Source organism: Amblyomma americanum, chromosome 1, assembly GCF_052857255.1.
Source record: "Amblyomma americanum isolate KBUSLIRL-KWMA chromosome 1, ASM5285725v1, whole genome shotgun sequence".
Classification (NCBI taxonomy): Eukaryota; Metazoa; Arthropoda; class Arachnida; order Ixodida; family Ixodidae; genus Amblyomma; species Amblyomma americanum.
The window spans coordinates 493567159-493573049 of record NC_135497.1 but is presented as its reverse complement, the minus strand read 5'-3'; positions in this window follow the sequence as shown (position 1 = coordinate 493573049).

Genomic DNA, 5891 nt, shown 5'->3' with positions numbered 1-5891 from the left:
CGCCTTGCGCCAACGCAACCCTCCGGTCACAAAGGCCACAGCATGTTGCTTTCGCAGAAAAGTGCGCTATATTACTGGGATTTGCCTGCGAAGCAGTTTATTGGGTCTTCATCAAATTATCAAATGAGTCCCTGCTAGCTTTCGTAGCTTGATATGTCAAGCTACAAAATGTGAAGTGTAAGGTGCCATTGAGGCACCCTAGTAAAGTGGTGAGAGCAGAGTCCTAAGGCGTCACGCGGGGACAGAAACCAAAAGAGATACCGCGACAGAGTCGCCACCCCGCGCCGTCTTTCATTGGGGCTGGTTTCGGCGTGAGCGCCGCGAAACGGGGCTAAATAATCTGCATAGCCCTCACTGTGGCTTCTATGACACCAGTCTTCCAAGGCTTATTTTCTAGGCGACGCGGAAGAAATTGTTTGACATCACTGCGGTAGCCCGCATTGCCGGAATACGAAAGCATTGACGCCGCCTCCTTTCTCTTTTCCCCTCTTTTCCTCTCTTTGCTTCACTCGTCGTGTCTCTTTGCTTCACTTGTGCCTTCTCCTCAAATTTTCTCGACTAAGTATTGATGTAAATTCATACACTTTCTCTATTACCACAATTAATTGTCTTAATTATTAAACTTCCATCAGTTGCGCATTTTAGCATTCAAATTTGGCACCAGGCTTTGTTTTTAAATTTGGCGACATGGGTTGGCTTCGCCCACACTTCCTATCTTTCAAACTTGGCGCCACACGTTGCCGTGGATCCACCCACTTTTGCAGACGTTTGGCTCAAATTAAATAACTAATCACTCAATACACATAATCTTTTTGCGCTACGTCCCCCATCATCCTCTTTTGATTACAACCATTCGTTTGGCGCTACCTCTTCTAAGTTTCTCACAAGGGCCTCGGATACGTTTTGTGGACACGACCTTGTCGACATACCCTAGTAAAGCTTACGCTTTAAAAATTAGCGGCGGTTTAACTACTCCTGAACCTGGTTAGAGAGCCAAAGCTGTGGTGTATGGCGCAAGCAGACGCTGCTTGGTGTTTGTAACGTTGGGTGGGGCCGTGCAGCGTCGCGCGCTGGTTAAGAGGAAATTACCTTAAATAAACGTGTATGTCCTATGGATAAGTGCCACAGAAAGTATACATATGTTTTATCCACATCGCAGCGGCTTGTAGTAGTAGCGGTGGACCAGCGGCGGATTCGAAGGAGGGAATCCAAAAGGCCTAAGCGTCCATTAGCTTAGGGGTGGCCGCCAAACTCCCAGTCTGGTCGCAGAAACGCAGCCGGCGCCGCGGCAGCATCACAGACCGACAGCGCCAAGAAGAATGAGCGGGAACTCGTTGGACTCCGCTTTTTGAAGGCCTGCAAGGACTGACAGACAAGGGTTCCCACACCCATACACACACATCGGCAGCAGCACCCTGCTCTCGGCATGCACGAATGACGCAGCAGTGATACGCATATGATGAGAGGGTGAAAAACCATGACGGTATGCAGTGTTTGTGACGTGATAATGCAGTGTTTGTAACAATGTATAAAGCTACAGTAAATACTGAACTCTGATCGAGAACGCTACCTCAGGTTGGACTTCTAGCTCTCAGATCCTTATCAAATCACATCAAATTGTTCTTAAATATGCCGGTTTTATTTACTTCATTATGACGGCATCACTGATATAACACCCATGAAGTATTTCTTAGATACCAACATTTGCTGCTCGCCGCCATTTGTTTCGCCTATGCTTCTTTCATACAGTGTTAATTTTTCACTCCTTCTGTTTCCTAAATTAATTCTTCCACCATCAAGCGTTGTCACGCGCACAATTTATCGCCATGAAGTAGGCGTGCTTTCACGAGGTACAAATGCCTGATTTTAGCCATTCGCTTTTAGGATTTCGCTAGACTTCAAGCACCTTCCTTTCCCTAAACCAGATATTCAAGCTCACCACCTGTTCTGCGACGCGCTATCTAACCCTGCATAAACAGCACCTTTTTTAGCAAACGTTGTATCATATCATATTGGAGCCTGTTTCTATCAACGCACAGCATTTTCTAATGTTCTTGTGTTAATGTATAGCAATAGTTTTTAATACCAGTGGAATTTTTTTATTGCATGAAAGTGTTTGCTCCTGTCCTCGGTAACTACTCACGGCTTTGAGGATAAGTACAATAATATAAAAAATGAAAGGATTTGATTTGTACCCTTTGCCCTCGTCGTTGATTTCTGAGCACAAGACAAACCCCTTGAGCGCATTAAGAAAAGTGCAAGCGTTGTTGGTGACCATGGCTACAAGTTTCCGAGGAGAAACGTCAAAGGTGCTTCTGATGTCTTTACCTTTTCTACGACTCGGTCGAAAATTTGGCTCGCAGCAAACCTTCTGCAGGCGAGCACACCTGACCGCCAATAGAGAGCATTAGGATCGATCTAAAGAAGATTCTGCCACGACTGTTCTTCTTGAGTTACCGCATGTTTTCGCAACTGTGTGCTTTGAGTGCAAAGAGAGCTTACTTACCCTGTGAACTGTAACCCTCGTCAAAATTTGGGGGATGTGTGGACAAGATATTAACTGTTGTCGCAACCCAGTCTCGCGCAGAGAGCTTAAAGCAGACGTCGCTTAACATCTATCCTATTCTTAATCAATTCTGCCCCTTAAGACGCGTTCAAACTTGTCCAAAAACCCGGCGAGCGAAGCGGATTCGACAAGATACAGCCGCTTTTGACGCCGACGAAGGCGGAAAGCGGCGCGGCGAGGCCGATAGGCCCGGAACCGATTTTCGCCTCGAGAAAAATTCCGCGACGACAAACAAAGCGGCGCCCTTCGGAGCCAGACCTCTCGCTTCGGAATGAATTCGTCGTTGTTGCTGCTTTTTTCAGCGCGTTCACTGGCCGTAAATGGGCCACCGCTCCATCGCTTCTCTCACCTCACCTATAAGAAAACGTATAAGTGATAAATTTGCTTTTTTTTATTTACAGTGACGATTCTCCTGCTACTCGGCTACTAGGCTTCTAGCAGACGGCGCCACTAGGATGGGCTTTTCGATGCGATTCTCTTTGCGTACGCTGAACTAAAAATGGGAATGTGCCTTCGAATAACCTACTTAAGCGTGCGTACAGTTATGGTACATAGACCGCGCTGATTTGTGCTCTTTTCAAACCATAAGTGTGTACGCCGCGAGCGGAAACGTGGTCGCCAGGAAGTGTGTGCAAAAGCCAGAAACAGCAACGGCGCGGCGGTTCCGCCTGGTCCGGGCTTCAACAGATGAGAACAGGTCCTATTTTTTCCGGCGAAGCGAGTTTGCTTCGCCCGCCGGATTTTTGGACAAGCGTGAATACGCCTTAAGCCGCATTTGATTCCGCAGAAAATGTCACTGAGGTGTCATCGAATATGAAGATTATTTTCATTCTTCGTTCTAGTCGCAGCATGTGAAACGGGCCTTACTCCGAAGACGGAAACCAGAGTTTTTTATTAGCGTTCAAAATTTAGTAGAGAGTTATAGCATATCGTTACCGCGTTTACGTTACCGTTCACCATTTTACCGGACGCCGGACTTTCCGGTTATCGCGGCACACGCCAGAAGACGTTTTAGCGTACCGTCTCTCCCGTATCAGGTTACCGTAAGGCTATAACGAGTGATGATGGGAGATGCCCAGCTTTTAATGGAATAAAAAAATACTGACGCATTGCAATCATGTCCATGAAATGAGACGCTACACTTGAATAATCATTTTCTCTGCATAAAAAGATGTACCGACTACACTTCAGCTAAAAGCCGACTCAGCGGCTTTTCAAATGCGACCGCGAATCTAGACACATTTGCATACCCTGGCCAGTACAGAGTTTCACTACGCACACCTTAGTAAGCTTGCATACACAGCGCACGTTGCGTTGTGAGCGCTGTAAAAAAGCACAACTACGACACGTGTTTGCCGTGCCGCATCGTCGCTTCTTCATGTGTCTGGATGTAAACACAGTGACGCCATATATTGGCAGTAAGTTAAAGCCCGCGAACTCGAGGCCGGAGAAACTTTTCATTTTCTGCAATTACTGATGAATATAGTAAGAGAATCAGCAGCCTTTTTTTTTCGAGCAAAAAAATGTTGAAAATACAAAAAATGCTAAATCAGGCACAATACTGAAGAGCTGCAGTGTAGCCGTTGCTGTGTACACGACATATAGTTAGGCTTAGCTGCTTAAAAAGGAGGAAAAATTCTCAAAAGCATGGCCTACTTGTTACTCAAACCTCAACGTATGAGTGAGAGTTTGCAAATTAAAAGCGAAGGCCTTCATTTATAGCGAGAAATGGCACCGAAGAACACGGCGGCGGTGCTGTATTTGGTCCGAAGCGGTCGTGCAGGGCGTCGCCATGTCTGTTTACGAGCGAACGCTAACTCTCCGCAAAGCTAAAAGAGATTCCGTAATGTGCTAGCGGACCGGTTAGTGGTGGTGTAGGCGCAGATGTCGCTAGACGGGCCCGGCAAACGGTAACGTAAACACGGTAACGATATCCTATAACTGTCTATGGTCTGTATCCCTTTAACGCTTGTACAAACCTAGTGGCAATCATTCAAGAATAAATAGTGTCGCTGAGATGCAAGACAAATCACTAAAATGTAATTCTAAATGTAGTTCTAACAAATGTAGTTCAACAATATAGTTCTAACCGATGAGTTTGTGTAGAAAATGTTTGTGCTTCAGAGTTTTTGCGGGGTTAACAAGTTGTTTCGCGAAGTTTCCTGCGGTATAGAGATCTTCTTCGTCTTCTTGGTATTTTCAAGTATCGAGTATCGTTAAAATTCGCGGTACTCAATAAATAGAATCTAGATGTTGATACTCCCATACTTACATTATTACGCAGCAACACCTGGTACAGATACACAAAAAGTATCGAAGGAGATTATGGAAGGAACCTGTATCTTCGATAAAGGAATTTCATATGAACATTGACAGAGGTAGTGATTATTCGTAAAAAAACAATCGATTCGTATTGGAATCAGTTGTATTAATACTTGATTCGGTTTTATCCACACTATTCGTATTCTATTCGTCACCACCGCTACAGTATTCGTACTCGATTCGGTTTTGAAAAAAGGGCTAATCGGAGACCTCTAACATAACCTAGATGCGCGTAGGAACCGCTCTCGCAACTCCCACAAAAGTATGGGGTTCCTCGCTCGCCGATCTTTCAACGAGTGTCTAGTGGCTGTTCTGCCGTAACGCGATTATGCCGGGAAAATCCACAGTACGCACAAAACACTTTCCTTGTCTCACCCAGCCTGTGACACCATAAAACGGCCGCAACTCTCTTTGTCAGAGCCACGCCTCAATGCGTTACACTCAACGGCAGTGAAGTTTTCCGCTAAATCTATACGTATTGTTCATACAACCCGCTATGGTGGCTGAGTGGCTTTGGCGTTTTTCTGCTGTGCAAGCATTCGCGAGGTAGAATCGCGGCCATGGTGGCCGTTTGGCGTTAGAGGCGATGAAGAAAAAACCCCATGTGCTGCTCGATGTCAGAGAATGATAACAAATCTAAGTTGTTGGAAAATAATCCGGCTTCTCTGACAGCACAGGGGCAGCTTCGAGACTGTAAACACCCAGTACCACACCACCCTATACCTCTCGCTATCATCACTTACTATTTGAGGCAATAAATTTTCGTGCACCCCGCAATTCTTTTAGCATCATCTCGACGAAGTAGCCCGCATGTTCTTGGGCTCCGGTCACTTGCCAGACGCGCGAGCCCTGGAAGAGGGCGCGCCAGATTTGCATGCAACCGGAAGCGATCTCCCGTAGATCATGTCTTTCTGTGACGGCAGCCCGACTTTTAGACGACCCTCATGAACTACCGCGGAAGTGCTATGCGCTGGTTGGGAGCGCCGCGAAGAATGGGAAAGGG